At 34.8% G+C, this 21,304-nt stretch overlaps 1 long non-coding RNA gene across 8 annotated transcripts in view; it reads right to left on the reverse strand.

The window, feature by feature from the left end:
* The window catches only part of LOC126947492 (uncharacterized), a 200,526-nt gene that overhangs the window by 104,269 nt on the left and 74,953 nt on the right, over positions 1 to 21,304 (reverse strand). For 6 of the 8 annotated variants that reach the window (XR_007723101.1, XR_007723096.1, XR_007723097.1 and 3 more), the window contains exons 3-6: positions 17,155 to 19,890; positions 14,940 to 15,118; positions 6,301 to 6,396; positions 5,663 to 5,744 (exon numbers count right to left, since the gene is read on the reverse strand). This is a non-coding gene — a long non-coding RNA (uncharacterized LOC126947492). The remainder of the gene's footprint in view (positions 1 to 5,662; positions 5,745 to 6,300; positions 6,397 to 14,939; positions 15,119 to 17,154; positions 19,891 to 21,304) is intronic. The other 2 variants (XR_007723098.1, XR_007723100.1) reach the window with 2 other exon arrangements.

Consider the following 21,304-nt stretch of genomic DNA (forward strand, 5'->3'; position numbering starts at 1 on the left):
CAGAAATTTAAGGGAAAAGCAGAGTCGAGTTTGTTCAGGTCAGTGAAGAGAATTGTAGGACCTCAGTAGACTGACTCTAGGAAACAAACACACACAAAACATTAAAAAAAAGTGCCAAAGCAACATCTGAGGTGACCCCAACCTCTCTTTTATGAGGGTTGAGCCTGGGTAACCACTGAGTGGGCAGATCTCTCACCTAAAAAAGGTGAGAGCAGAACCGAAAATATCAAAGTAATTATTGATAAGAAAGTGTGCTTTGATGTATCGCCCTCTTCCCAACCATTGCCACTGTGAGCCTCCAGAGGTTTGAGATGATGAAGCAACAATGTCTCGGGGAGAGGTTAGCACAATTTCTCCCTTAATTGCAAGGTGGATAAGAAAATATTTAATATTTCCCATGTGGTGTTAGAAAGTTTTCCAGTCTGTAAAATTCTATATCTACATTCAAATTTAATGAGGCTATTAACTAAAGTTGCTTCGTGTTTGAGAGTTGTTTATAAAGCACATACAAAAGATAAACTAAATGATGGGTATATACAATCAAGTAAAGGGTCATTACCCTCATTTGAACAACAAATATGCAGCAACTAATGGGGATTTCTCAGTTTAGAAATATTTTTAAAGAGCAGGACTAAATTACTAAGGGAAAAATGAAAAGTTAATTAGTCACTTCTGACTTGTGCTGGACTTGATTGTTATGCAATCTTTTGAGGTCATTTTTAGAAACAAAATATTCATGTGTCCAAGGTGCTAAGCCCATCCGCTTGTTCTTGGGGTTCTAATTAACTTCCATGCTGGTTTGATTAACCCTGGCATTTGCTTTTCCCTAGAAGAAAGCAGCTTCTGTATAAAAGAGCATAACTGACTCACTTTTGGTTAGAAGGCTTGATAATTACAGAATTTTTTGTGTGATAACAATTTTTTTTGCATGGACTTTGTAATACATGACTTTTGTAACTTATATTGAGTTATTACATAAATGCACATTTTTAAAACTTTCTTCTCAAAAGGCCAAAGGGGAACTTCTACTAAGTTTTTGTGAAAGAAGGCATGAGAAACAATGTAAAATGAGTAATTTCATTTGTTCTCTGCTTGTTATATTTGTAATATTAAAATAACCAACATATTTTATTTTTGGTGTCTACTTGAATAGCCTATGCAACATAGTCACAGTGATTTCTCAATTCCTTAACTTATCTTCAGGGTCCTACCATCTCCATTCCAGCACCTGTTCTAATAGTTCTTCCCTGGAAATTTCATCTAATCATGCTCTTCTGCCAAGACCACCAGATCAACCACTCTACTTTATGACCACGGTGACCATCTTTCCTTACAGCTAGAATGGCATAATTAGTGTTTCTAGTGGTTCTTAGAGTGAGCTGAAGAGGAAAGAAGATCATTCAAAAGGCCATTTTAGTAACAGAAAATAAAATTAATAAACCAAAGTGGTAGTGATGAGAAGGTGAAAGAGGAGAGTAAGAAATATTATATAGAGAGAGCAGACAGAAATTGGTTGAAGAGAAAATGTGGAAATTGGAAGAAATGAGTGTTCTAGTTTTCTACTGCTGCATAACAAATTAACACAAATTTAGTGGCTTAAAACAATATATTTATTATCTCAAAGTTTCTGTAGGTCACAAGTTTGGGCACAGCTTTATTGAGTACTCTGCTCAAGGTTTCACAAAGCTGTAATCAAAATGGTGATTGGGATGTATTCTCATCTGGAAGTTCAACTAGGGAAGTATTCACTTCTAGGCTTCCTCAGGTTGTTGATAGGATTCATTTCTGTTTGGCTGTAAAATTCATGGCAGCTTACTTCTCCAAAGCCAGAAAGGGAGAGAGTATCTGCTATTTCCTGTGTCTTATTTTGGCAAAGGCTTAGAGCCTCTTTTAAATGACTCACATGATTAGGTCAGGCCAATCCAAGATAATCTATCTTTTTATTAACTAAAAATTAACTGACTAAAGACCTTAGTTACATCTAAGCTTTCCCTTCACCTTTGCCATATTCTACTGGTTGTAAGTGAGTTATAAGTTTCACTTGCATGAAAAAAGAGAAGATTACAAAAAGTTGTGCACCTCACGGGGCAGGAATCACAGGCATCATTTTAGAATTCTGCCTATACAGAAAATAAAAAAACCCACAGGTCTAAATACTTATCCTGGCTGAATGAGGACATGGAGGTACCAGTGAAGTAAGACAAAAAATTAACATAAACAGGCTTGGGCGAACAGATGTTTATACTTTCATTAAGATGATAAAAACATAAGAAGAGTTGCCCAGAGGAACTGAAAATAAGATATCACGAAAGGTGGAGGTCCTAATTAAATATATTGATTTACCCACAGAGGGTACATATTAAAGTCATCATATTAGTACCTCATTAAAGAACAGAATAAAGAATAGAAATAAATTTGGGAGCAGGAGGCAGGGAATAGAAATCAGTAAAGAAAAGAGTAAAGTAATTAGAGAGTCAAAGTAGATTAAATGTCATGCTGTGTTTGAATAAAAATGACTAAATATAGGAGAAAATTTAAGAAAGTATGCAGATATATAGCATGCAAGCCAGTAGGTTTTAGACTTATGTGTGCTTTTCTCAGGAAAATTTCTTTAAAAAGGTATACAGATTAGGAGTATAGACATAAAACTTTTTGTTCATAGATGACATGATCTATGTATAAAATTCAAAACAACAAAAAACTGGAACTAGTAAGTGATTATAGCAAGGTTGCAGAATACAAGGTTAGTATACAAAAGTAAATTACTTTCCTATAAATCAGTAATGCATAAGTGAAATTCAAAAATAAAAATACAACACCATTTTTATTAGCATGCTAAAAATGAAATACTTAGGTATAAATCTAACATCATATAAACAAAAAATATGTGAGGAAAAACTACAAACTTTGATAAAATAAATCAAGGAAGAGCTAAATAAGTGGAGAGATATTCCATGTTCACAGATAGGAAAACTCAGTAGTCAATATATCAGTTTTTACCAACTTAATCTATAAATTCAGTGCAATATCAATGAAATTCCAGTTGGTTATGATTGAAGAATATCATATAAATATGAGTAAAATGGCTATATTAGTCATTTACAAGCACATTTTCAATGTGTTATGTGTGATTTTTATAATTATTTTATTCTACTCTATTTGCTTTGATTATAGTAACTGAAATTTTACATCTATTGACTCTTAAAGTAAAAATTGTTTGCATTTTGTATGTACTTGTCTATTATTTTCAATTCTCAAGTAACATTCATGACTATTATATTTTAATAAAATATCAGTTGACAGTGGGTTGGGAAATAAAAACTCGTCCTTCACCTCACAGATAGTTTCAGAAACACTGCTCCAGAATATAAATAAGGACTTACAGGAGAGGTTAAAAGATGGAGGGAATAGAGAGGTTTAGAGACAGGGAATTAGGTGAAATTGAAAAACGAGGTCAGGAAAGAATAAAGGGAAAGGGAACAGTTGGAAGGGAAGAAGGGTAGAGTCACAAAGCATAACTTTAGAGTTCATTTTCCATCTCATCATTTCCAAGTAATTTCAAGGTTCAAAAATATTTCCATATGTAAGGGACAATATGGGAAGATGATAAAGGAGGCCACTGCTGTTGAAGTTGAAGCTAGTTTGGTAGATGATAGTAGTATGGACAATAAAGTGTCTAAGGAATAATCCCTGCAAATCATAAAAATAAAATAATACATTAAATGAAGAATATAAGGAGAACTTGAAGCTAGCATATGACGCCAAAAATGGGGGAAAAAAGCAACCACCAGATATCATCAACTTCAGGGGAGGAGGGATTGTTAGATGGTGGTTGTAGAATAATGGTGTGGAAGAGGCATCAAGGTATAAGGATGAGGCATCTCCTTACAGCACCTTGACTTGGAGAAGTGGAAAATAATTTACTTCGAGTGGAATGTCATCTTATAGAAATGAAACCTCTGGGAGAAAGTTGTGCTTCCATTTCAGGGAATTGAAGCACCATTAGAAAAAAAGATTCAAGTGGAAGATGTTTGTTCTAGAAGTAATGCTTCCACCTCACACAGGGGAAGTGGGCAAGGAAAAGTCCACAGTTTATAAAGTAGGCATGTTGGGGAAGGTTGGGCAAGTTGCATCAGCATAAATTTCATGGACACTCAAGGATAATTTCCTTAAGCAAACAGGCGAACTATATGGATAAAAATACTGGCATTCAGGGGAGATAAGAAATCATGGGAAGATTCACTGAAGGGAGAGGTGAGTAGCAAGAATTTTATTTTAGTGAATTTTATGTCAGTAGAAGTCAGAATGATGGCCCTCTATCCAGATGTGACCAATGTAATTACAGGGGTCCTTGTCGGAGGGATGCAGGAGGAGTCAGAGTCTGAGAAAGAGACGTGCTGATGAAAACAGAAGTCACAGAGTGATGTAGTTGCTTGTTTTGAAGATTCCTTAAAAACCAGGGAATACAAATAAGTGGCCCTAGAATATGAAAAAGGAAAGAAAAAGGATTCTCTTTTAAAGCCCCTAGAAGAAATGCAATCCCATCAACACTTTGTTTTAGCCCAGTGAAACTCATTTCAGACTGGTCACCTCCAGGACTATAAGATAATGTGTATTGTTTTGAGCCATTAAATTTGTAGTAATTTGTTACAGAAGCAATAGAAAACTAATACTTGCCTTTACATTTTAACTTAAAACTTTAATTGTAATGATAAAACCACAACCTCCACTTATGCACACATACAAATCACATACACACACATGCACAAATATATATACACAACACATACACACTCAATCATAGAAGACCGCAAAATCCTGCACTGCAACCAAGATGCGAGCCAGTGTAAAAATTATGCCATTCTTCCTACTTGTTTTTTCTGAATTTTCAAGTTTTATATAAAGTTGGCAGATTAAAACATTCATTTCTATATAATTAGTTAACTAAAAATTATAATCAATGAATGAATGCAAAACAAATACAATCCATCTCCTAATCCATTTTAAGATTAAAGTGTAAGATACTTAAAATGATCATTTAAAAGAAAAATCCTCCAATAATTTCAATGTAACAACACAAAAATGTGTAAGGACATGACTCTTAAAAAGAGATAAAAATCATTACTGAGAACTTTTAAACCTATTAGAAGTTTATTGATTTTTAAAATTAGCAAGAACATTACTACTAAGAGATACACCCAAGAGACTTTGCACAAACATCTGTTTTTACCAGCTTTGGTGTTCAGCAATAAAACCTTCCATGGTCCCAAGGCAAGGCCCTAGGAAATGCCCACCAACAGTTTCAACAGTCATTATGTATGTACTGTGTTCTCATCTCTGCCCTAAGGAAGTTAGATATCAACCCAGTATTTTTTTTTTTTTACATGTTTATTAAAGTCACACAGGTAAAACGTTTCCGAATGTGTTTTCAGAACACGTTTTATTTTAGTGCTTTCAAATGTTTTGAGGATAATTGTTAGGGGAATGAAAAAAATATAGGAGCTCAGTCTGAGAATAAAAATCTGTTTTGGCATTTTAATGTCTAAAGACTCGGGAACTGCCAAATGTTTGCTAATCAAGAAGCAGTAGAAATTCACAATCAGTCCCCAAAATATAAAACAATTCTATTCACTGTAAAAATATGTTTACTGCATTTACTTACCGGCTGTTTAGCACAAATGTTTTTTGTCCCAAAGTGGAAAAGCTGGCAATCCTTTAATTTCCAAAGTGCTCATAGAGAGCAGCTGTAGATATACAAGGCATTTGTTAATGGCATATCAAGGTATCATTTGCTTCCCCTTTTGTCAGATACCGCCTTTATTTGAAGTCAACAGAAGTCCTTTCTCTTTTCCCTCTGGCACCATTTGTGGTTATTGTGTTTTCAGAGAATGCAGACGGCATCAAGATATGGACTGATTTTGTTTTGAACCTATTCAGATGCAATGCTGACTTTTTGGGTAACTTTATATTTTTTGCTTTCTAATGTTCCAGAGTCTTCAAAAATAGCCCAGAGAATTGCATTTGGGATTCATCGACATTAAAATATCTGCTACCCAGAGTGAAATTCCAACAATAACAAGTTTATAACAACTCGAAGAGCATACCTTGTACTTGAAGGAATTTCATCGTCCTTTTCAAAGGCATTTTCTTTAATTGAACCATAGTCTCGTCTCTCTTACTGGATTCCAAATTTCCTTTCTAAGTATGAATATTTAGGGGTCAGCGGACTAGCCCTTGCTGATGTAATCTCAGCCTCTCAGTGAATACATATTGATTGGAGAAAAGGATTATCTTACTTACATGCATAGGAGCCATGATTCCAGGAATCAGTAAAATAATTCTATTGCCCATAAAACTGGATCAAGATTACAGCCGCTTTGACTCCTCCTCTGGAACCTTTGGAAGAGGTTTAGTGTGTTGAAAAGAGAGAGAAAAGAAAAATTAGTGAAAAGAGCAAATATTTTGTGCTGTCTCAACATTCAGTAAATTGCACTGTCTGCACTATTGCTTTAGAAGGAAGGAAATGACAAACGTATTTAAAAGGTTAAGCCTAGAAATATACTTGTGGGTGGTATGACCTTGATCATATGAATCAGGAACATCACCATGTTATCTGAGGTTCAGCCTGGCAGCACAGCAGGTGCTGGCTAAAGAGTTGCTCAAGGTTTCTTCAAATGAGAGGACATCACTCAGAAACCCAACCTTTTTTAGCTTCTACCAATTTGACACGCTTTCACTTACATATTGCTACCACCTCCTCTTAAGACTTCAAAGAAACCACTAAAATAACCACCATAGAAGTCTCTGGGATCATTACCTAGAGTATCACATTCATCCAAAAGAGTTCATATATCTGATTAGTAATATTCTTCTGAGTAAAACAAAAAGTTCAAAAGGATGTTTGATGAACAGGTATTTAAGGTACTTGTTTTTAAGACCACTTTAAACTTCAGAGTCACTCTCTAAGGGAAATAAAACTTCTATTAAAGCTTTAATTAAGTTAAAAAAGAACTCTAACAGAAAAATGTAAAGCCACACTGCTGCTGCTGCTGACTCTAGGCATCGAGACCTATAAAAGAGTATTTAAGAAGCAGAAGTGGGGCTGGGGCTTTCAGAGATGTGTGGATTGAAATGTGTGCATCCATAGTGTATTTTCCAGCCACTGTGTTCATGGAAGTCTACAGACTGGAACACTCAGGAATATTAAGCATGCTGTGACTATTTTTTCCCATCACTTTGTTTTTTTGTAAGCCTAGAAGCTTTATCATTCCTTCAGGTTGCTGGTTATGAGCGATGATGAAGCACGTCATTGTCAGTGCCGTCAGATCAAGAAGGAAGAAGTTTCAAAACTAATGGAGTGTATGTTTACATGGTTCCAGGAACATATACCATGCAGAAAACCCATATAAAAACACATACAACCCCCCCCCAACCTTCTGGTCTCATTATTCCCCCAAGTTTTTCTTAAAGATAAGCAACACAACAAATTTTGTAAGATTGAGGTCATATCAAAGAATCAAATTTGAACGTAACCCAAATCCAGAGTCCACAGTGTGTGTTTGTGTATGTGAAGGCAGAAGAGGGGAGGTGGAGGAAAACAGAGAGAGGTGGGGTGTGAACTCTTGTTGTGAGAAGAGCTAGACACCTGATGTACTCCTTCATTTAGCCTTCCAACTAACGGATCAAATGAGAAACTGTTTTGCTCTGTTTCAGAACTGATTGACATTTTAATTATTCTACAGCTGGAAGTGTTAATCACACCAGAGAATGAGGGGATAATTCCCAGCTGGTAAAATTTCACACAATAGCTTGGCATGTACCAACATGCAGATAGTTTAAATCATTTGTTGAAGAAAAAAATCAATATTTAAAACCTCTTCACAAATTAAACCAGCAACAATAGAGCTATACTTCAAAACCTCCTTACCTATGATTTGCACTTCCTATTTTTGACTCTCAGAGAGTCAAAACACCTTATGAATCTGAGAAAGTCACAAATTTAAATGTTACTGATCTGAAAACTGTGAGATGATTAAAAGAAATTAAGATAATTGAATTTGGTTTTGTTTATAAAATGTAAACTTTATTGCTGTTTAAATTCTGTTGCATTATTTTTTATTTTTATTTATTTATTTTATTTTGTTTTTTTTGCGACGGAGTCTCGCTCTTTCGCCCAGGCTGGAGCGCAGTGGCCGGATCTCAGCGCTCTGCAAGCTCCGCCTCCCGGGTTTGCGCCATTCTCCTGCCTCAGCCTTCGGAGTAGCTGGGACTACAGGCGCTCGCCAACACGCCTGGCTAGTTTTTTTGTATTTTTTAGTAGATACGGGGTTTCACCGTGTTAGCCAGGATGGTCTCGATCTCCTGACCTCGTGATCCGCCCGTCTCGGCCTCCCAAAGTGCTGGGATTACAGGCGTGAGCCACCGCGCCCGGCCGCATTATTTTTAATATAAGCCTCTCTCTTAGAAGGTTCATGTTGTTTGGTAATGATTAAAAATCTTAAAAGATGTACTTCTCAGAGAAATACTTTTGTTAGTTCTTCACATACTTATCTGATCATAAGAATAACGTAGAATGTTATTTCAGACTCTCTTTAGAGTTTCTGATTTGATAGTTCCAGAATAAACCCTAGGAATCTGAACTATCACAAATGATTCTGGGTGGGTGATGCTTAAAATCAGACAAGTATGGAAAACACTGAAATTAATATTTTGATTTTTAAATTAAATTTCATTTAGTTCTATTGGTATATATAGCAAATATTTGTTTTTCCCAAGTACTGAAACATAAAGTTAACTTCCAGAATTTCTGCCTGTTAACTCAGGTGGTTAAAAACTAAACTTGATATTTTTTCATAAAACAAATTCTCGTAAATATTCTAGTTTTACAAAAACAAAAATAAATGGGACTTAATTTAGCTGAAACGCTTCTGAACAGTCAAATAATTATTAAAGTAAACAGACTACAGAATGAGAGGAAATATTTGTGAACTCTGCATCCAACAAAAGGATTAGTATCCTTTGAATCTACAAGGAACTCAAACCAACCAGCAAGAAAAAAACAAATAAGCCCATTAAAATGCAGGCAAATTACATAAATAGACACAGCTCTCAAAAGAAGATATACAAATGGCCAACAGGCATGAAAAAAATGTTCAACATCACTAATCCTCAGGGAAATGCAAATTAAAACCACAATGAGATATCACCTTACCCTAGGCAGAATGGCCATTATTAAAAAGTCAAAACACAATAGATGTTGGTGTGGATGTAGTGAAAAGGGAATGCCTGTATGTTGCTGTTGGGAATTTAAAGTAGTATAGCCTCTATGGAAAACAGCGTGGAAATCAATATGGAAAGAACAGAAAGTAGATCTGGCATTTGATCCAGCAATCTCACTAGTGGATATCTATCCAGAAGAAAATAAGGTATATCAAAGAGATACCTGCATGCATATGTTTATTGCAGCACAATTCACAATTGCAGAGATATGGAATCAATCTGAGTGCCCATCAACTGATGAGTGGATAAAGAAAATGTAGTATATATATACCATGGAATATTAATTGGCCATAGAAAAGAACAAAATAATATCTTTTGCATCAATTTGGGTGGAACTGGAAGCCATTATTCTAAAGGAAGCAACTCAGGAATGGAAAACCAAATACTACATGTTCTCATTTATAAGGGGGAGCGAAGCTATGGATACAAAAAAGCATATAGAGTGTTATGTTGGACATTAGAGGGGGATGGGGGTAGGGTGAGAGGGAGGTGAGGAATAAAAAACTACATATTAGGTACAATGTATACTAGTCAGATGACAGGTGCACTAAAATTTTAGACTTCACCACAATACAATTCACACATGCAACCAAAAACCACCTATACCCCTAAAGCTATTGAAATAAAAATAAATAAATAAATATTCTAGTTTTGATAGTTAATGGAACTTTTGACAATCAAATGTTTTTTAGTTTTCAACTTTGTAGTAAATCTTGAGAATGTAGATGTGCTTTCTTTTTAATATAAAACAGCCTCCAGTGTTCAACAGAAAACACATTCTAAGAGGAATACTGCCACCTTAGATATTAACATTTTGTCTTCAAAGTAAGTTTTTCTCCAATTTTCATCAATGTGTATGAAGGAGTCAAACTTCAAAAGTTATGATAAACATGTTTTTAATCCACGTGAAATATACAGACACAGGTGTACATCTGTATTTCTGATTAATTAGGGAAGGTCTTCAGGAAAGAGATGCACTGTTAAAAGTTTAATTCCCTACAGGGAATGTGTTACTATGTGCTGAGTTTTACTCCAGGTAAAAAAGCAAAGTTGAGACAGCCATCATTATCATTATAATTACCATGTTATAAATGAAGAGACTGAAGTTTACTGAAAATAAATAATTCAAGGCTACATATTTTAAGTAGTAGATCTTGGACTTGAACACAGGAAGTCTAATAAAAAAAAAAAATACCCAAACACACAAAACCTGTGTTCTACTGCTAATTTATCTTTAATCTTTCTCCTTAGCATACTGATAAAATACAAACATTATTAAGTTGGTATCTGATATGATTTGGATATTTGTTCCCTCCAAATCTCATGGTGAAATGTAATTCCCAGTGTTGGACACGTGGCCCAGTGGGAGGTATTTGGGTCAGAGGAGTGGATCCCTCATGAATGGTGTACTACCCTCCCTGTGGTAATAAGTGAGTTCTTGCTCTGTTAATTCATGTGAGAGCTGGTTGTTTAAAGGAGTCTGGCTCCTCTCCCTGCTCTCTGTCCCTCTCTCACCGTGTGTTGCACTGGCTCCCCCTTCACCTTCTGCCGTAATTGTAAACTTCCTGAGTCCCTTACCAGGAGCATATGCTGGCACCATGCTTCCTGTACAGTCGGCAGAACCATGAGCCAAAATAAAACTTCTTCTCTTCATAAATTACCCAGCCCCAAGTATTCCTTTATAGCAATGCAAGAACAAACTAACACAATTTCCTTCATAATCTTTTAATTTTCTTCCAGTTTTGGGGTAAAAATTTAGAAAATTAACAACTCTGTGTTTGACAAGCTGTGAAGCCCTGGTGTGGCAGAGGTTGTCTGGGACATAGAGCAAGCTACTGCTGCTGCTACCTTTAAACTTAAGAACAGAAGGAAAGGTTAGTGTGTCATTAGCCAGAACTGATTTTCAGAACTAACAAAAGGCTTAGAAAGATATTCTCAAGAGTCTTAGAGCTGTAACATAAATAAATTTGGCTGGAATATTTTCAGAGATCTCTTAACTAAACTGAGGGAACAGAGACTAGGTTGGTGGCAGTCCTCGTACTTGAAATCAATTGCCTTCCCATTCCACCACCATTTTCTTTTTCCCATCGCTTTCTGTCAGCTTTTAGTAATAACAAGGAAGAAATGGCTCCTTGTTGTCGCTTAACTTTTAAAATGAAAAAGTTATATATATATATATACACACACACATATATATTTATATCATTCTGTCTCTAAGACCTGTATTGTTTCATTTAATACAGAAGCTCAGATTTCCTTTTAGAGTGAGACTAAAAAATAAAAATAAAAAAATAAAAAAAGACCAGTCCTCTATGAGTGTTGTACATTCTGAATTGTTTTGAAGAAAACATGCAAACTGACTCTGCTCCAAGGTTGTGAAGTTCTTAGGCCCTTGGGTTGCTGATTTACAAATTGATGTCAATATGCTGTATCTTTTTATGTCTCCATTTATAATGCAGTTATGCAGGCATGTTAAGCTATAAGGACATCATCACTGACGCTGCAATTTGTGTATATGTTTTCTACCTCATTGCATTCTCATCTTTCTAGCCCAAAGCCACGGGCTTCTGGCCTAGGCTGTAGCTTACTCTCAAAACATAATGAAAAATGCAAAATCATCACAGAGAAAGCTGATGGTTAAAATCTTGACCCCCAGTCAGTTGATTTATTGATGTATATGGCTTTAGAGTCAAATAAAAATTTGTCCAAAGCAAATTCAGGTAATTTTCTTCTTAGTATTTCCAGATTTCCCACCTGAGACAGCAGGTAATTTTCAAAAGCAGAAATTTTAGCGTCCTGTCAGTAAACATTTCTGTTTTAAAACAAAACCACATAAACAACACACAGAATAACAGTATGGGCTGTTTCTCTACAAAATGATAAAGTTTTAGATTATCTAGTAAATGGATAAATTTGTAATTGATGCTACTTTCCCACTTCTGTAGTTTATAACTTAGCAAGACAATTCTGCCCTCTCAATACTATATTATCATGAGGAAATTTCTTCTGTGATTCTAGACATTAATGATTGTTTTAGACTTTTCCCTGACCAACTGATTAATCCCCACCCCTGACTCAGCGCCTCAGACACAGAATGAGGCCAAGAAATATCTGTTGGCTGAAAATACCCAATTCATTTAACTGAATTAACTGTTACTTAAAAATAAAAAAATCACTGGGAAAAGTCCACAGCAGGAAAGAACAATTAAGAAATTAAGAGATTCATTAATTGTCCTTGCCTACTACTATTTACAAAGCTATTCATTTGTTTGTTTAAACAAACATATCTATCTATCTAACTATCTATCTGTCTGTATCTGTCTATCTCTATCTTTAAAGAAAAGTAATCTTGCAAAACATTTATGGAGCCTGGATTCTTTACATGAATTGAAAAAAGTTGAGCTTTTATAATTTAAAAACTAAAAAAACCTCTCTTTTTACATGTACAAATGTTAGTGTTAATAATAGACATAAAGATAACTTCATTTTGTAATCTCTTGTAAGAAAATATTTTTCTCATCTGACTGTAAGTGACAAATGTTTATCCTAAGGCTTTAACCTCCTAATTCCTACTTCCAACTACAGCACTTGCTTATAATATATGCACACTATGCAAAATTTATATATTAACTAAAACTTAAATAGAAATTATCATATACATCAATGCTAAAATTGTAACACACCTACAGAGATAAGTTTATCTGTCTATTGTCTGTCTCAAAATAATTAAGAGTAATTGAGGAAGGAGAGAAGTAAGAAAAAAAGAAACAGGGGGAGATGAAAAGCTATACATCACAGGACTCAACCTCAGAGCTACGTAACTTTGATGCACACATAGATTACAGTAAATAGAGTGTAGGTTAAATAAATAGTAGAGTATGTTCAAAAATAGTAACATTGGCAATGTCCACTAAAACTAAGGTTGTTGAGGCAGAAATAATTTGATAACGGTTTATTGGAAGGCAAATGTGAGGAATGACCTGGGAAAACACACCAACAAAATTGGGAGTGTTCTGGAGTCTGACAAGTTGGAAGACATTTATAAGAAAGCTTGGAAGGGAAGGGGGACTCCTCATATGGGAGTTGTCCATTATTATTGAAGGGTACAATACAGAGGTTACAATCCTTGGAAACAGATTGCCACATACAGGCTAGAATGTCTACGTGCAAGACAGTCAGTAAAACTTTATAATTTGGAAATAAATCAGTGTCCTTTTCAGTGTCAGTGGGTTATGCATTTATCAGTACGTCAACAATTTGAAAGCTCACGATAAGATTCTTTACTTATGGACAGGATGTTGCCATGAATCACAAGACCTTCCCAAGGTGGGTTAATTTGGAAGCCTGTTTACTTTTAAAGTAAACTGTGAGATTTGAACTGTAGGTTATCAGCAAAAAATAAACCAATGGCAAAGAATAAATCAAATCTAATCTATTTATCTGAGGTTGACCCCTTCACAAAAGAAGGAAAGCGAAAAATAAAGAATGCTTTGCAGAATGGTTCTTCATGAAAAATGCTTTTCTCTCTCTCTCTTTCTTCTCTGCTTTTCCCATCCTAGGTTTTTCCGACTAGAGTTTAGATAGGAATCAGAGTTAAAAAGAACACTAGCTGGCTGCAAATAAAACACCTGTGATCCTTTTACAGCCAGTATCAACCCCTGAATGCCTAGTGTCCAGTGTAATTATCAAGGTCATAGTAGCCAATCAAAAACATTTGCAAAATTAAAAATGCAATCTGTATCATGCTCAGGAATAATCTATCACCAAAAAATTTAGCCTTTTAGCAAGGTTGTTAGAGAAACAGCATTATTGGCACTGAAGTATCATTTATCCAGAAATCTTGTCAAGTTTATTTTAACATAATTTCACCAGTGTTTCTTTGTAAGAGAAAAATTTGGTATACATGCCTAATTTATTTGTTCTTTGATAATCAGGCACATTTTATGAAGGTCGCAAAGACCCAAAGGGGGCTTTATAAACACTTGTTTACAAACTATGTAAAGCCTTAAAAAATGCTTTTCTTATGCTAAACAGTTTTACCATACAATTTTTTTTTTTTTCCCGAAAAGGGATTTGAGCTCTGAACTGAATGATTTTTTTCTTTTTCTGTTTATGACACAAAATAAAGATACCCACAGGCCATGAGTCTGACAATACTTGATAAATGGATCTGAGATAAAGTCGTAATTGAAAGGTAGTACCATTCTTTTTTGTAACTCTCGGATCAAGTTGCTGCTTTGTATAATTATGACATCCTCAATCTCATAATGCATGAGTTAATGTACTCTTAAAATATTGTGTTATGAAGAAATAATTACATAGGCAGCAATCACTGTAAATTGAATCAATTCCTAATGTCAAGGGAAAAAAATTAGGGGTCAGATGACTGAAATGCCAATATTTATGATTATACTGCTTGAATGTTTTCATCTTGGACCATGTGCAAATGAAATACAAATCATAAGCAAGATTGGTGCAAGTCAAGTACTTCATGTTCTGGACACAGGGTAACACATCTCTTGGAATTAATGTTAATAATAAACAAACAGGAATTCTGCAATCAACATCTGGCAGAAGTGATGACAGAAAAAGAGCTACCCAGGGATATGTTTTATATCCAAGGCAGAGTTTTAGGAAGGAGCTGGGAACCATGTGCTCACATTTCTCAAAAGTAGGATGTGTTTGTGATTGCTTGAACACCAATAGGAATGGACTGGTTACCAGCAGATGAGAGAACTTTAGGTTGAAGGAATTGCTGAGATGCTGCCCGAGACCCAGTTTCCACGAATGCAGTATAAATTGGGGAACTGATTTCATCACAAGTCAAGAATTGCATCTTCTAGAAATAAAACAAAAGGCCATTTTAAAACCATAGAAACATGGATTCAAGGTTGATTCTCCCTGATAACTCAGTTACAAATACTTAAACTCCTTTTTACTGAAGTTAGGATTTGTCCCAGATTCCAGAGTAGAAGTGACTTCACAGGCAGGGTGGGGGTGAGAAGGAGAGGAATGGGGACAAATCAGGGTGCAGATTCAGAGTCGAGGCAGAAGACTACTTATTAACTTCACCCTCAACTCCTTTATTCTTCCCCTTTGAATTTTGAACCAGTGACTAGTAATTGGTACTTCATTTAGAGCATGTCTTAATTCTAAATCTAATAGCACTTAAAATGCCAAGGAGCAACTTGATATGAGTGTGCCTAGCCCCTTTAAAAGAAAAAAAAAATGTTGCAGGCTCCTAAGACTTCACCCACATGCCCTAATTCTGGGGGTGGGAGGACGACTTGATAGATGACTAAATAAATGCTAATATTGTGATGCTATTATTTCTGAATGATTTATCAGAATTTTAGCACCCTTAGGAAATAAAAAATAAAAATAAGCTTTAAAAAAAATATGGGGAGAGAGTAAAAAATCTGGATCCTTGGAGTGGGGAGTTGGGGATGATTAAGGGGTATGAAAAAAATAGAAAGAGTGAATAAGACCTACTATTTGATAGCACAATAGGGTGACTATAGTCAATAATAATTTAACTCTACATTTTAATGATTTAAAGAGTGTAATTAGATTGTTTGTAACTCAGAGGATAAATGCTTGAGGGGATGGATACCCCATTCTTCATGATGTGTTTATTTCATATTGCATGCCTGTATTAAAACATCTTATGTACCCCATAAAGATATATACCTACTATGTACCCATGAAACATTTTTTTTAATCTGGATTCTTCATTTAGTAAATACTTCTTGAGGGCCTAGCATTGTGCTGGGCACTGAAATAGCATGGTAAGCTAATGAGTCACCATTCCTGACTTCAAGAAACTTGCAATCTAGCAAGGTAAGTAAACAAAGAGGCAATTGCAAGTATTATGACAGAGAAAAGGACAAAGTTCTAGAGAAGCACACATCTGGGCACCTTCTCTGCAGAGAGTCATGATTAGCCAAGAAGATAAAGGAGGTACAGGGATGGGGAGATGGATAGAGAATAGTATCTTAGGCAGAAGAGATATTATATGTGGAGGCCTCTAAGCAAGAGAGCAAATGATATATTGGAAGAGAAAAAAATCAGTCAAAGTAGAACTCAGAGAACCAAACAGTTTGGGAAAATACAGAGGTAAGAATCCAGAAACAGGTGAGACCAAGTCATATTCTAATTGGGGAGCCTCAGGACAGGGCTTAGGCACCTGCATTTTTAAAAGCAGATTCTAACAGAGAAAAGAATTAAGAGCCTATTCTTAACAAATTTCTCCATGTCATAAAATTATTTATTTAAAGATTTAAACCCATCTCTCAGTGGCATCTTATGGTCAACCGCCTTCACCATCACTATGTGGCTGTGTGGGACTTGTTAAGAAGCGCTAAGGAGCTGGTGGGAGTGAAATTCTAGCTTGTTTTCCAGCCACTGTGGTCTCTAAAAGATTCTATGACGAGATGCCTCAGGCCATATATCCCTAAATCCCGCCCACATTATTTCAACGGGAAACTCCAGCCGATTGTGATGCTGTTATTAGAGGATTACTTTGTGAATTACTAATATATATTGAAATAGAAACTTTATGCCTTTTTAAGGAGTGCTTTTTTTAAAGACTTTTTTTTCCATATATTTTGTCAGAAAATTTAAAATGCAGATTGAAAAAAAACAAATATGTGTTGAGTACCCCTTATCCAAAACGCTTGGGACAAGAAGTGTTTTGGAGTTTTTCAAATTTTGGAATATTTGCATATACATAATGAAATACCTTGGGGATAGAACCCAAGTCACAACACAAAATTTTTGTTTCATATACACCATTACACATAGCCTAAAGATAATTTTCTACAATATTGTTAAATAGATTTGCACACGAAACAAAGTTAGTGTACGTTGACTCACCAGGAAGCAAAAGTGTCACTATCTCAGCCTCTCGTGGATAATCTGAGGGTTTTCTTCTGGCATTACCATCACTCCTGACTCTGAATTTATATGCTATTAGTAAGCAATCATTTTCTCACACTTATTCACACAAAAGTATTTAACTGTAAAAAAGAGGACACACCATTGATACAGTGAAAAAATAATGTGTTGGAGGTAACCAAACAGCACTGTGTCATCACCAGAATGCCAGTATCAACTAACAACAACATCCACAAGCAATGTCAGACTTTCAGTCTCCACCTGCAATCTTCTGTTTAGATTAGAAGATTACTATACTTCTGGTTCCTTTAGAGGAACACCAGAAAGTGGTTCCTCTAAAGATGAAGAAGCATCCTATTGGATGACTTTTCAAAATGTTTCTTCCAGAATGTCCTCTGCCTCATTAATAACTTTTTTTAAAATTTTTCATTCTTTGTCTTAGAATTCTTTCTTTGATTTTATAACTTATGTGATTTCTTGTTCTGTGATGAATGCATGCTGCCCTAGTCCTTCAATAAGCCCATCACACCTTTTCACCACGCCGTCTATAGGTACTTTTTCTGCAGCGTTAACAATGTCAGTCATCTTCATCATCACTGTTATCATGATCACCAGTCTGTTGTGTGCCTGTGTTTTGATTGCAACCCGTCATGTGAGGTCAACTGTATTATTTTCCACTTGTGGAATCAAATTGGCACTCAAAAGTTTTGGATTCTGAAGCATTTCAGATTTCAAATTTTTGGATTAGGAATGCTTAACCTGTACAGGATTTCAAAATATTAAGAAGTAATTTCTTTCTCAATCCTAAAAACACTTTCTCTCTCTAAAATAAAATTGAGTATTTTCTTAGGTTTTCAATTTAAGGGTTGCTCTAGGAAAGTCATTACAATATTTAACAAACATTTTTAGTAATAACTTTTTAAAATATCTGTTTTTACTCTTTTCCAAATGGTCTTTTTCATGAATGTGAAAACACTTAATGTACTCGGGGGATGTATTTCATGTAAATTTTTATGTCTAAAAACTGAATTCAATTTTTTATTGACATTAAACATAACAACATCTGCAAGTCATTAAAAGGAAATTCCTTTGGAAAACACTGTAGTTTGACTCTACTGAATGATTTTTCACTTGGAATAAAGTCATTCATATGTTTCATGATATTCCAAAAGCAGTTATGACCTAGATTAACAAAAATAAATTTTATTTTAGTTAATATATTAGACATCAGGTTTTACAAACTACTTTTTCAATAATCCGTGTGTTCCTGATAATGTCTTTGGACATTAAATTTTGTATTACAATAATTATTTTATCATTGTTGTAAAAAGTATCATTCTTTTAAAAGGACACTTCAAAATAGTAAAAGAATTTTTTGAAAAAAATCATCCCTTATGTCATCAGCTGTAAAATAATTCTACATAATACCATTTAATCATTTTCCACAATGAAAAATATTTTACTGTTATACAGTGTTTTTAAAACGAGCACACACAACAAATCCTGTTTCTCACATATTTCAATATTAATTTTCAGAGATGTAAAGATATATATGTATGGAAATGTCTATATATGTATGTAAATGTGTATATATAGACATTTACATACATATAAAAATGCCTTCAGAATATGTTAGAAGTCACGTATCTGAAAGTCTAATATTTAGGTGGCCTGTATAGAATTGATATGCTTTAAAAATATAAAATGTAAATTTTTAAAAATTTGGTCAACTTTTTTTTTGTCTTTTTTCCTTATCAAGAAAATAGTACTAAAAGGAATAGTCTTAGTGAATGCTTCTCTTTTTTGATCTCATTTACATAAGGATAATGATCCTGCTTATACAGATGCTCTTTGACTTAACATAAGGTTTCATCTCCATAAACATTGTAAGTTGAAAATATCATAACTTTAAAGCGTATTTAATACACCTAAACTACTTAACATTGTAGCTTAGCCTAGACTACCTTAAACGTGCTCAGACACCTTACATTAGGCTACAGTTGGGCAAAACCATCTGGCAACACAGGACACTATAGAATACCAGCTGATTACCCTCGTGACGGCATGGCTGACTGGGAGCTGCAGCATCACAGGAGAGTGTCTTACCACTTTCTATTGAATGTGTATGGTTTTTGCACCATCATAAAGTCAAAAAGTCAAGTCAAACCATTGTAAACTGGGGACTGTCTGTACATCAATTTTTTAATCCCTTTGATTTGTATACTAAATAGATGCAAGCATAAGAAGAATAAGAAGATATAAGGAGAAAATTAATTGTCTTGGTTTTATACAACAGCAGAAATATATATTTTACTTCAGGAAATCATTCAGTCGTTCTACAGAAAATTGCTTAACTTTAGGAAGTATTAAGAAATAATCTAAATCAAAATCTTGTTTGCTTGTACAGTGCTAAGATATTCTGAAGTCTTTCTTGAAATGTTTTGTAGTCTTTGACTTGTACCCATTTCATTGATCAGTCAAAAGATAATACACATTTTAATTTTGGACTAATAAATGTGGGGTTGGAATAAGGCAAAAGAGAAATGTTCCCATATACTCTGTCAGACTTTGATCTCAAGGTAATACAAACATGGACACCCATCCATGGAAAGATACATTATTCTATTTTTAAGTAATTAGAGTCTTTTTTAACCATATTTTGAAGTGTTGATAGTTGTAGACGTAGGGAAGGGGACCATTCTTCCTTCTCCAATCCTAAACAGCAAATACAGAAAAAAATTATGTATATGATATATGCAATTTATATACATACAATTATATATAGATAGTGACCAACACACAATGTATCATTTTTATCATCTCTGTGACATAATTATATTCACAAATATATATATATTTATATTTATATATAATATGTATCATCCATATCTATCTATATACCATCAATTATGAAAAATAAACTTTTTTATAATTCTTCAATCATGGACCAACAGTGACCACTTTCTTTTTTTAAGTTTTCTTTTGTACTTAAAGCTTCTAGAAACAAGAGTTATTAGGCACCCTCTTTTCTCTTCATTTTTCAAAATAAAAAGGAACAAAAGTGTTTTTATGAAAAGTGAGATGTGTTTCATTTTAGCTAACCAAGGATGGCAGATTTTCATAACAACACCACCATCTACTGCAATTTAAGAGTATTGTTGCTAAAATTTTGGAAGCCTTGAGTTGCATTTTTACAACTATTGCCCTAAAGTGGTTCTTATAATATGCTTTTTAACAGTACTACGTGACTATTTCCAAAGGGAAATTTACTCATAGGTGCAATCTGCCCCTCCTTACAAGCCACACAAACACTTCTACACTGCTGGTGGGAATGTAAACTAGTACAACCATTATGGAAAACAGTGTGGAGGTTCTTTAAAGAACTAAAAATTAAATTGGACTTTACTTTTCTCTGGTGCCTCCTTGATTAGCTTAATAATCAACATTCTGAATTCTTTTTCTGGCAATTCAGGGATTTCTTCTTGGTTTGGATCCACTGCTGGTGAGCTAGTGTGATTTTTGGGGAGTGTTAAAGAATCTTGTTTTGTCATATTACCAGATTTGTTTTTCTGGTTTTTTCTCATTTGGGTAGTCTATGTCAGAAGGAAGGTCTGAGGCTCAAGGCTGCTGTTCAGATTATTTTGTCCCACAGGGTGCGCCCTTAATATAGTACTCTTGCCCTTTTCCTAGGGATGTGGCTTCCTGAGAACTGAACTGTAGTGATTGTTATTTCTCTTCTGGATCTAGCCACCCAGGACGGCTACCAGGCTGTGGGCTGGTACTCTGTGTCTCCTCAGAGTCCCATTATATGAACCGTCTTCAGGTCTCTCAGCCATAGATACCAGCACCTGCTCCAGTGGAGGTGGCAGGGGAGTGAAGTGGACTTTGGTACCAATCCTATTGACACTATTTCACAAGATAGAGAAAGAGGGATTCCTCCCTAATTCATTCTATGAAACCAGTATCACCCTAATTCCAAAACCAGGAAAGGACATAACAAAAAAAGAAAACTACAGATCAATATCCCTCATAAACATAGATGCAAAAATCCTTAACGAAATACTATCTAACTAAATCCAACAACATATCAAAAAGATAATCTACCATAATCAAGTGAGTTTCATAGCAG

This window comes from Macaca thibetana, chromosome 2 (genome assembly GCF_024542745.1).
Source record: "Macaca thibetana thibetana isolate TM-01 chromosome 2, ASM2454274v1, whole genome shotgun sequence".
In the NCBI taxonomy this organism is placed as follows: domain Eukaryota; kingdom Metazoa; phylum Chordata; class Mammalia; order Primates; family Cercopithecidae; genus Macaca; species Macaca thibetana.